Source organism: Cyclopterus lumpus, chromosome 8 (assembly GCF_009769545.1).
Source record: "Cyclopterus lumpus isolate fCycLum1 chromosome 8, fCycLum1.pri, whole genome shotgun sequence".
NCBI lineage: Eukaryota > Metazoa > Chordata > Actinopteri > Perciformes > Cyclopteridae > Cyclopterus > Cyclopterus lumpus.
Window position 1 is genome coordinate 280,730 of NC_046973.1, and position 12,736 is coordinate 293,465.

Below are 12,736 nucleotides of genomic sequence, written 5' to 3' on the forward strand. Positions count from 1 at the left end.
AATAGTGAAAGAGGACAGTGGTAAACCACTGATGCATTATTCTTTTTGATTTAAGTATTGCCAGTTTATTACAGCAATTGATTTTCTCATTATTGCCAGTTTTTTGAATAAAAGTAATTGATTTATCGTTTGCTTTACTCATGATTGTCGGATTTTGATTAAGACTTATTGTTTGATTTCTCATTATTACCGGTTTTGATTAAAAGTAATTGTTTTATCGTTTGCTTTTCTCATAATTGGCGGTTTTGGTTCTCATGCCATTTGTTTTTCATTATTGACGATTCTTTGATTAAAAGTAATTGTTTTATCGTTTTCTTTTTTCATAATTGGCAGTTTTTGTGATCATATCATTTGCTTGTTTATGCTGGGCGGTTAAAAGTAATTGTTAAAAATTTGCTTAAAATGACGTTTTTTCCCATTGATTTGGTTGAAACGCAGGAGAAGCCTGTATAAGCGTAGAACAGAGTTCCGTTTATACCAATGGGCCCCTGTTAAATAATTTGCTTATTAAAAGTACACAGGAGAAGCCTGTATAAAGTGTTGGACAGAGTCCCACTTATACTGATTGGGCCCCTAGTGATTCATTAGCATAAAATAACAAGTTTTTCCCATTTTTGACAGCTGAAGGCTGTATCATTTGCTTTGTGCTTGGCTGTGTGGATTGTACGTAATCGTTGTAACCATTTGCATAAAGTAACACATTTTTCCCATTTTTGTCTAACCTATTATTGTCCAATTGCAGTGTATAACTTTTTTCCCTTCCTAACTTGAATATTTTTCCCAATCGCATCACACTTGCACGTTAGACACATAGTGTGAAAATATTTTATTTTTTAATTTATTCAAAAAAATTAATTTTTAATTTTTTGGATCAATTTTAATCTGAAATTTTATTTTTCCTTCTACATTTACATTTCCTTATATAAAGCCAGTCAGTACCCCATTCTCGGAAAATGTCGAGCCAACTTCAATCAAGACTCAGGTCGCTTGGATTGAAGACATCCTCTATGCTGCTATGAACCTGATAGTTCAAGCCAAAAGACTGAATAAGAAGCTGAGGAAATATGTTCAGCAATGTCATACCGAGGGTTTACTTGACGTAACAACCCTGGAGGGGCCCACAGAAGACCAGAAGTTACTCTGATGAGAGTGCTCAAGCTGAAAGACAAACAGAAAGGAAAATTGGTTCACGTCCCGATCAGCAGACGTCACCAGAACCAATGAAGCCATTGTGTAGGCAAGACTGCCACGACATGGCATAGCAGTGAATGAAGACAACACTGCCCGGAGGTGCCAGGAAGAAGCAACACCCCGAAAGACCCCAAAGAAGAAACAAACAGGAATAAAGAGCTGTCAATGGAGACAGCCCCTGTACTTCTGCCATCAGCCCCCGTTCCCACCCCTTCTATCTATCCCATAATATGTTAATACCCTCCCCCGTACGCCCACAGCCCACTTAAAAGAGAAGCTCCACACACCATGGCCCCAGTAGAGAGACTATTAGGAGGCAGTGTAGAGTTTGACTCCACAGAAAGCAGAACAGTCGCAGACCTGATGAACAAGGTCGCACAGCTGCAGAGGGCATTAGCTGGCCGAGAAAAGGGCAGAGAAAGGGATGCTAGACAAAGTCAGCAAAGAGAGGAGGAAGACAGGGACCTAATGAGAAGAGAATTATGGTGGAAGAAAGAGAGGGAAAGAAAGGCAGAGGAAGCACTGTCACAAGCAGAGCTGTCAGAACAGGGTAAAGACAACGTCAGTCCATCACATTACCATTAAGAAAGGCAGAGGAGGAAGCCCAGCAGAGGCGCCAAGTCATGACCTCCCCAATTCAGAGCGTCCCAATAGATACAAATAGGAGATAGGTCCCACCCAGATACCACTCCCTCGCTCATTAACGCCATCCCTAACCGAAAAACAGGCGATGGACGCATATGGACTGCGTCCTGGTGGCACCCCACCTCCAGCTCAGAGCCCCCACCTCCAGCTCTGAGCCTCCATTCTAATCGCATGGCCAACTGCGACACCTCAGTGAAGAGGAGCCAAATCAAGGCCCCAGCCCCCTCCACCCCCATCTCACAAGAAGAGGAGCCCTGCTTGACCTTTCCGGTCAATTAACTGTGCTATGCAACTGGCGCAGAGGAGGAGACAGCCTCCAAGACAGCAGAGGAGGAGACAGCCTCCAGGGATCACGACAACACCTCCCGAGGAGAGCAAAGGAAGGCATAAGCTACAAGCCTCCACCACGACAGTCAGATGTCAGTGGCAGCAACAAGCCCAGTGTGCTGTGAAGAAGAAGAGGGAAATGCCAGATTCAGGCACCTATCATGACATTGAGCAATGGCACACCTCAATACAAGCCATATAATCCCAGAGATACTCCCAACATGGCCAACCTAGCCAGCATCAAGCTAAAGTCAGATGAAGAAGCCATGGTGTACCTGAAGAAAGCAGCTGACGCCTGGGAATCAGCTACAGGCACCAGACATGACAGGAACCTGACATACCTGAACATGTGGAAGGCTGCTGTAATAGCAGGTCTCCCGGACAAGTTGAGTCGTGAGCAACATACGATGGGCATAAAGATGCCACCTTTGAAGTGTGCAAGGAACACATCACACACCACATCACTCAGCACCACAAGGATGATGAAGAAGAAAAGGCAACCAAAGATGAGCTGTCAATGAGACTCCTGAAGCTACAGATAGCAAAAGAGGACACAGAGGCTGCTAAGCACGACCCACAAGCGCGAAAGCAGATGGCTGCTGTTAGCAACCTCGTCGTCCAGATCCAGGAAGCAGTGGGCAAAGCCCTGGACCAATATAAAGAAGAGGAGAAAGACAGAGACAAGTCCAGAGGATCCAGAAGAGACAGGTGGCGAGAACCTTGTCGTATCTGTGACAGACTTGGGCACAGGGCTGAGGAATGTTACAGTCGCTCTGATGCAGCTAGAGGCAGAGGAAGCCCACAAAGAGGAGGATTTGGATGACACATTCCAAACCAGAACCAGATGCCTGCAAGAATAGTGCAGGATGAAGATTATGTGGATCTTCTATGAATGGTGACTATTGGAGGATACAGCAACACTCGTATTCCAAGGGACAACTCCAACAACAACTTGACAGAAATCATGGAAGGGAACACTCGAACCATCCCTCCACTGATGAAATGTTGGAAGTGCCACCACAAATATGGTCAAAAGGAGACTATGATGTTGGCCACACCACCCAACATAACGTGGTAATGACTTTGAAACCAGATCAAGACACGGTCTGGCGCTATCAATATCCGCTGCAACAAGAACAAAGAGATGGCATTCGAGAGACAATTCAAGGACAATATGAAGCAGCCATACTCATCGACACAGAGTCCAACTGGAATACACAGATATTACCAGACAAAAATCTGGTAACAGAGGCTGGAGAATGGTTCATGACCTAAGAACCATCAACAAAGCCACAATTGCACAGAACATTCAAGTGCCAAACCCGTAATGCCACAAGGCTACAGAGATAGCCCGGGTTTGTTTAATGCAGCCCTGAAGCAAGACCTCAAAGACTTCATATTACCGGAAGACACAGTACTTGTAGAGTACGTGGATGATCTGCTGTTAAGCTGCACCAACTGCAGCAATTTGTCTTAGAGTGACGAAAGACCTTCTAATGCTGTTAACCAAAGCAGGTTATGAGGTGAAGCGCTCAAAGACTCAGATTGCAAAAATGCAGTGTCATTCCTGGGACAACTGATCTCAGGAGACTCGTGCGCTCTGTCTGCGGGACAGAGGTCGGCCATTTTGAGTGCAGCTAAACCAAAGACAGTACAAGAGATGCTGTCATTCCTGGGCCTAACAGGCTACAGTCGACACTACGTTTCTGACTTCACGTCTCTCACACAGCCATTCAGAGACATGCAAACTGAAGCAGGAAGCCGAAACATGGAAGCCCTGCTCACATGGACAAATGATGCAGAAGAGGCATTCGCAAAGACCAAACAAGAAGTTGGCTAAGCCTCAAAGCTGTCTACACCTGACCACAACAGGCCCTTCGACCTTGATGTTTCTGAATCAAGCGGGATAGTGTCCGCTGTTTTGTTTCAGAAAAAGGAGGGAGGAAAGAGAACTAATGTACTACAGCTCGAAGTTAGACCACATCGAAAAAGGTCAAACAGGTTGTACAAGACACTTGGCAGCGCTGAAAAGAGCAATTGAGAAAACTGCTCATGTGGTGATGTGTCACGAGCTCAAGGTCAACACAGAACATGGAGTTCTTGCCTATTTGACCTCAAGTGCATTCTCAATGACAGCAGTAAGACAGGATAAGATTTCAAAAGTCTTACAACAGCCACACATCGCATTCACATACGAGCCAACCAACATGGCCGATGGACTTAATGTGAATCTGGAAGAACCGCACAACTGCGCAGAGATTGCAAGAACAGATCTCAAAGTCAGAATGGATCTGGAAACAGAACCACTGGACAATCCTGAACTAACACTGTTCACGGATGGAAGCTGTCACAGAGGAGAAGATGGAAATATTGCCGCATACTCAGTCGTGCAACAACAAGAGAAAAAACATAAAACCATCTTTGCGGAAATCATCGCACAACCAGCATCTGCACAACTAGCAGAAGTAGTGGCATTGACAAAAGCACTGGAATATGCAGAAGGGAAATCAGTCAATGTTTACACTGATTCAGCCTATGCACATGGAGCCGTACATGTAGACGGTCCCCAGTGGTTGAGAAGAGGATTCTTGACTACAGCAAACACACCAGTAAAGCACAAAAGTCAATTGGAGCAATTACTGAGAGCCATCCTGCTACCACGACACGTAGCAGTGATGAAGTGTAAAGGACACCAGACCACAAAGACAAAAGTGGCAGAAGGCAACAAAGCCGCTGACCTCGCAGCAAAGAAGGCAGCAGGCTATGTGAAACAAAGGACAGACATAGCCGCACCGGAACTCCCAAAACTCGGAATAGAAGACATCAAGCTCATGCAGAAAGAAGCAGAGCAGAGCAGAATCAGTGGACACACAATGGAGCCGTCCAAAAGAAAGGACTCTGGAGATCACATGATGGACATAGTGGCACCTGCAAGGATGTGTCAAGGTCTCATCAGACAGGCACATGGTCCCTCTCACGTGAATCCCAAAAGAACAGAGGAGGAAGTTTCCATCCTCTGGTGGCATCCTATATGACTGAGATGGTGAAACTCATCACCATGAATGTCCCACCTGCAATGATTTTAGTATGAAAAGACCATACAGATGTCCACAAGGAGAGTTCCCAGTGCCAGATGCTCCATTCAAAGAAATATGCATCGACTACACCGATATGGGTGCAAAAAACAGGAAGAGAGGTTTCAGATACCTACTCGTGATGATCGACAGATACACCCGATGGGTGGAAGCGATCCCCTGCAAGAAAGAAGACTCAAAGACAGTCTTAAAATGGCCGAAGAAGGAACTCATCCCGAGATATGAAGTTCCAAGGAGAATAGGGTCTGACCACGGCACACACTTTGCACACAAACACTTACAAGAGGTGGAAAGACACCTAGGAATTACACACGCACACGGAGCAGTCTACCACCCACAATCACAGGGTATAGTCGAGAGAGCTAATCGGACGATTATGTCAAAGATAGCTGAAATATGTCATGGCACAAAATACCTAGCTGCAAATATTTTTGAGAAGAAATGAGAGATTTCATTTTCTCTTTCAGTAGGTGTTCGAGCAAGAGAGGAGAGCCAGACTAATACCAGCTCGCAATCAGATCCTAGCAGGATTTGAAATAGTTAAAAGAACATAGAGTTGATCAATTACATTTAATATAATCCGCAGAGATAAATAAATTAAGAGATAAATAATTTAAAATAGATGGGATTGGACGAGTAATTAAGACTCCGTTGGACAACAGAAGCGCATTTAATAGTTGATTCCTCCCACGGGTGAGAAGCTGTTCCTCACACGGAGTTCGAGATTGCTAATCTGATCCTTGATAATTTAGTTTGAGATTGCTAGTCCGAACCTGGATAATTCAGTTCCTTAAGAAATAATTTTTTAGAAGATTAAAAGAAAACATAGAAATAGAATGACTACTTCTCAGACATGTTGGAGAATTGGTTCTGGAAATATGAAATTATTTCCAAGTATATTTCAGATATCCAACTTTAGTTAGAGCCGGCGCAGAAAGCCGCTCTGTGTGTTTTAATTCTCTCCCACAGCTACACTCGTCTCTCCATCGTCGACCTTCATTGTGTACCTGGCTGCCTGCTGTGATGGACCTCACCAACAGATGTGCTGCCCACAGAGGAGTATCGTGCACCTTTAACACATTGATTCAAATTATAAAAAAATCACAGAAGTATGATGATAATAAAATAAATATAGTGTTTGAACTTGCTGTTTTCCTTTTACTCGAGGAAATCGAGGAATGGAGGAATGCAGAGGAGGAGACCATGGAGGAGATGAGCATGCAGAGAGAGGAGACCATGGAGGAGATGAGCATGCAGAGAGAGGAGACCATGGAGGAGATGAGCATGCAGAGAAAGGAGACCATGGAGAAGATGAGAGTGCAGAGAAAGGAGACCATGGAGAAGATGAGAGTGCAGAGAAAGGAGACCATGGAGGAGATGAGAGTGCAGAGAAAGAAGATGCACATAGACATATGCACAGATAGACACATATCTGATCACAACACTCCTAGACTTTAGTTACTTTGCAGAGCAGGGTCAAAAGGAGGGAGTGATATTGTTTTTTCTTCCACAGGTATTGATAATAAAGATTGTATTACAGTGATGTTTACAGTGCGGTGAAATAAAATCCAATACAAGTTGTTTATACTATGGAATAGTATAAAAGGAGGGACTGTTAGGTTGTAGTGGATTTTATATATATTTGCACATGTAGATAAGAGAAGTTTATGTTTTAAATTAATACATAAAGAAAGATATGATAATTAATTTGGGATATTATGAGGAATATTCTGGAGGAATGTATTGTGAAACATAAGAGAGGATCACTGTTTTATTATTCTGTTTTAATGACAAATGTAATGATTAACTGTATGATGCATGAGAAAGAATGAATGTTTTATTGTTTAGACAATAGTTAAAATGGATGCCGATTGAAACCTAATGTGTTGCTTTTATTCGGAAGGCAGGATAATAGGGTTTTATTGTGAAGGGGAACTTCCTGTCCTTGACCGGAAGAGTGAGCTTTGACCTCGCCTGTTTACTAATTGGCGTAGCGAACAGAATGGCGGCATCCTTTGAACTGACCAATGGAACTAACCTTTAGGTGTGAATTCATTTGCATGACCATACTAATAGCCGAGCATTTGTTCTGGGGACATGGTTCTACTGGTCTGGAGACAAGGTTCTACTGGACTGGAGACATGGTTCTACTGGTCTGGAGACAAGGTTCTACTGGACTGGAGACATGGTTCTACTGGTCTGGAGACATGGTTCTACTGGTCTGGAGACATGGTTCTTGGTTCTACTGGTCTGGAGACATGGTTCTACTGGTCTGGAGACTCGAGACAGCCCCGGTCTGTGGCTCCCTGGGAGCTGCAGTTCGTCTGTGGAGAGTTCCTCCTTTCTGGCCCCACGATCGTGAACGCTACATGAGTATTATCTTTGCCATTAAATATTGTTAAACTTTAACTTGAATCCTGAATTTCCTGCGGCCACGGGACCCGGAGCTTTGAACACGAATCTTACAATTGGAACATGTGATCCAACAAAACCTTAATGCAGAGGAACATGTGATCCAACAACATGTTGATACAGAGGAACATGTGATCCAATAACATGTTGATACAGAGGAACATGTGATCCAACAACATGTTGATACAGAGGAACATGTGATCCAATAACATGTTGATACAGAAGAACATGTGATCCAACAAAATGTTGATACAGAGGAACATGTGATCCAACAACATGTTGATACAGAGGAACATGTGATCCAACAACATGTTGATACAGAGGAACATGTGATCCAACAACATGTTGATACAGAAGAACATGTGATCCAACAACATGTTGATACAGAAGAACATGTGATCCAACAACATGTTGATACAGAGGAACATGTGATCCAACAACACGTTGATACAGAAGAACATGTGATCCAACAACATGTTGATACAGAAGAACATGTGATCCAACAACATGTTGATACAGAGGAACATGTGATCCAACAACACGTTGATACAGAAGAACATGTGATCCAACAACATGTTGATACAGAAGAACATGTGATCCAACAAAACCTTAATGCAGAAGAACATGTGATCCAACAACATGTTGATACAGAGGAACATGTGATCCAACAACATGTTGATACAGAGGAACATGTGATCCAACAAAACCGTAATGCAGAAGAACATGTGATCCAACAACATGTTGATACAGAGGAACATGTGATCCAACAACATGTTGATACAGAAGAACATGTGATCCAACAAAACCTTAATGCAGAAGAACATGTGATCCAACAAAATGTTGATACAGAGGAACATGTGATCCAACAACATGTTGATACAGAGGAACATGTGATCCAACAAAACCGTAATGCAGAAGAACATGTGATCCAACAACATGTTGATACAGAGGAACATGTGATCCAATAACATGTTGATACAGAAGAACATGTGATCCAACAACATGTTGATACAGAGGAACATGTGATCCAATAACATGTTGATACAGAAGAACATGTGATCCAACAAAACCTTAATGCAGAGGAACATGTGATCCAACAACATGTTGATACAGAGGAACATGTGATCCAACAAAACCTTAATGCAGAGGAACATGTGATCCAACAACATGTTGATACAGAGGAACATGTGATCCAATAACATGTTGATACAGAGGAACATGTGATCCAACAACATGTTGATACAGAGGAACATGTGATCCAATAACATGTTGATACAGAAGAACATGTGATCCAACAAAATGTTGATACAGAGGAACATGTGATCCAACAACATGTTGATACAGAGGAACATGTGATCCAACAAAACCTTAATGCAGAGGAACATGTGATCCAACAACATGTTGATACAGAGGAACATGTGATCCAATAACATGTTGATACAGAGGAACATGTGATCCAACAACATGTTGATACAGAGGAACATGTGATCCAATAACATGTTGATACAGAAGAACATGTGATCCAACAACATGTTGATACAGAGGAACATGTGATCCAACAACATGTTGATACAGAGGAACATGTGATCCAACAACATGTTGATACAGAGGAACATGTGATCCAACAACACGTTGATACAGAAGAACATGTGATCCAACAAAACCTTAATGCAGAAGAACATGTGATCCAACAACATGTTGATACAGAGGAACATGTGATCCAACAAAACCGTAATGCAGAAGAACATGTGATCCAACAACATGTTGATACAGAGGAACATGTGATCCAACAACATGTTGATACAGAGGAACATGTGATCCAACAACATGTTGATACAGAGGAACATGTGATCCAACAACACGTTGATACAGAAGAACATGTGATCCAACAACACGTTGATACAGAAGAACATGTGATCCAACAACATGTTGATACAGAGGAACATGTGATCCAACAAAACCGTAATGCAGAAGAACATGTGATCCAACAACATGTTGATACAGAGGAACATGTGATCCAACAACATGTTGATACAGAGGAACATGTGATCAAATAACATGTTGATACAGAGGAACATGTGATCCAACAACATGTTGATACAGAGGAACATGTGATCCAACAACATGTTGATACAGAGGAACATGTGATCCAACAACATGTTGATACAGAAGAACATGTGATCCAACAACATGTTGATACAGAAGAACATGTGATCCAACAACATGTTGATACAGAAGAACATGTGATCCAACAACATGTTGATACAGAAGAACATGTGATCCAACAACATGTTGATACAGAGGAACATGTGATCCAATAACATGTTGATACAGAGGAACATGTGATCCAACAACATGTTGATACAGAAGAACATGTGATCCAACAACATGTTGATACAGAAGAACATGTGATCCAATAACATGTTGATACAGAGGAACATGTGATCCAACAACATGTTGATACAGAGGAACATGTGATCCAACAACATGTTGATACAGAAGAACATGTGATCCAATAACATGTTGATACAGAAGAACATGTGATCCAATAACATGTTGATACAGAGGAACATGTGATCCAACAACATGTTGATACAGAGGAACATGTGATCAAATAACATGTTGATACAGAAGAACATGTGATCCAATAACATGTTGATACAGAGGAACATGTGATCCAACAACATGTTGATACAGAGGAACATGTGATCCAACAACATGTTGATACAGAGGAACATGTGATCCAACAACATGTTGATACAGAGGAACATGTGATCCAACAACATGTTGATACAGAGGAACATGTGATCCAACAACATGTTGATACAGAGGAACATGTGATCCAACAACATGTTGATACAGAGGAACATGTGATCCAACAACATGTTGATACAGAGGAACATGTGATCCAACAACATGTTGATACAGAGGAACATGTGATCCAATAACATGTTGATACAGAGGAACATGTGATCCAACAACATGTTGATACAGAGGAACATGTGATCCAACAACATGTTGATACAGAGGAACATGTGATCCAACAACATGTTGATACAGAGGAACATGTGATCCAACAACATGTTGATACAGAGGAACATGTGATCCAACAACATGTTGATACAGAGGAACATGTGATCCAACAAAACCGTAATGCAGAAGAACATGTGATCCAACAACATGTTGATACAGAGGAACATATGATCCAACACCATGTTGATACAGAGGAACATGTGATCCAACAAAACCGTAATGCAGAAGAACATGTGATCCAATAACATGTTGATACAGAGGAACATGTGATCCAACAAAACCGTAATGCAGAAGAACATGTGATCCAATAACATGTTGATACAGAAGAACATGTGATCCAATAACATGTTGATACAGAAGAACATGTGATCCAACAACATGTTGATACAGAGGAACATGTGATCCAATAACATGTTGATACAGAAGAACATGTGATCCAACAACATGTTGATACAGAAGAACATGTGATCCAATAACATGTTGATACAGAAGAACATGTGATCCAATAACATGTTGATACAGAAGAACATGTGATCCAACAACATGTTGATACAGAAGAACATGTGATCCAACAACATGTTGATACAGAGGAACATGTGATCCAACAACATGTTGATACAGAGGAACATGTGATCCAACAACATGTTGATACAGAGGAACATGTGATCCAATAACATGTTGATACAGAAGAACATGTGATCCAATAACATGTTGATACAGAGGAACATGTGATCCAACAACATGTTGATACAGAGGAACATGTGATCCAACATGTTGATACAGAGGAACATGTGATCCAATAACATGTTGATACAGAGGAACATGTGATCCAACAACATGTTGATACAGAGGAACATGTGATCCAATAACATGTTGATACAGAGGAACATGTGATCCAACAACATGTTGATACAGAAGAACATGTGATCCAATAACATGTTGATACAGAGGAACATGTGATCCAATAACATGTTGATACAGAGGAACATGTGATCCAATAACATGTTGATACAGAAGAACATGTGATCCAATAACATGTTGATACAGAAGAACATGTGATCCAATAACATGTTGATACAGAGGAACATGTGATCCAATAACATGTTGATACAGAAGAACATGTGATCCAATAACATGTTGATACAGAGGAACATGTGATCCAACAACATGTTGATACAGAAGAACATGTGATCCAATAACATGTTGATACAGAGGAACATGTGATCCAACAACATGTTGATACAGAGGAACATGTGATCCAACAACATGTTGATACAGAAGAACATGTGATCCAATAACATGTTGATACAGAGGAACATGTGATCCAACAACATGTTGATACAGAAGAACATGTGATCCAACAACATGTTGATACAGAGGAACATGTGATCCAACAACATGTTGATACAGAGGAACATGTGATCCAACAACATGTTGATACAGAGGAACATGTGATCCAACAACATGTTGATACAGAGGAACATGTGATCCAATAACATGTTGATACAGAGGAACATGTGATCCAATAACATGTTGATACAGAGGAACATGTGATCCAATAACATGTTAAATAACATGTGTGAAAAACATTTCATGAGTCGAAGGCAGCTTTTGATTTCCGACATTACAGTTATTAAACATTAGTTATGAAACGTAACACATCACAAATAAAATACATTGAACATAGGTGATTCATGAAATAAAAGAAGGTCAAATAAAAGGGAAGGAATGCAGAACTATCATACGACTAAATCACTGAAGAGAACACAAAGCAGCCGGAGAACAGAGGCTCCATTCATTGAGTCAGACCCTCTATTCACACACACACACACACACACACACACACACACACACACACACACACACACACACACACACACACACACACACACACACACACACACACACACACACACACACACACACACACACACACACACACACACACACACACACACACACACACACACACACACACACACACGTCCCTTTAAGAGTCTCTAACAGGCAGCAGAGATCCTTTTAGTCCCGAA

The 12,736-nt window shown here is 41.6% G+C and overlaps 1 protein-coding gene across 2 annotated transcripts in view; it reads right to left on the minus strand.

Moving 5' to 3' along the window:
• The window catches only part of abi3a (ABI family, member 3a), a 31,350-nt gene that overhangs the window by 16,500 nt on the left and 2,114 nt on the right, over window positions 1–12,736 (minus strand). The window lies entirely within an intron of this gene.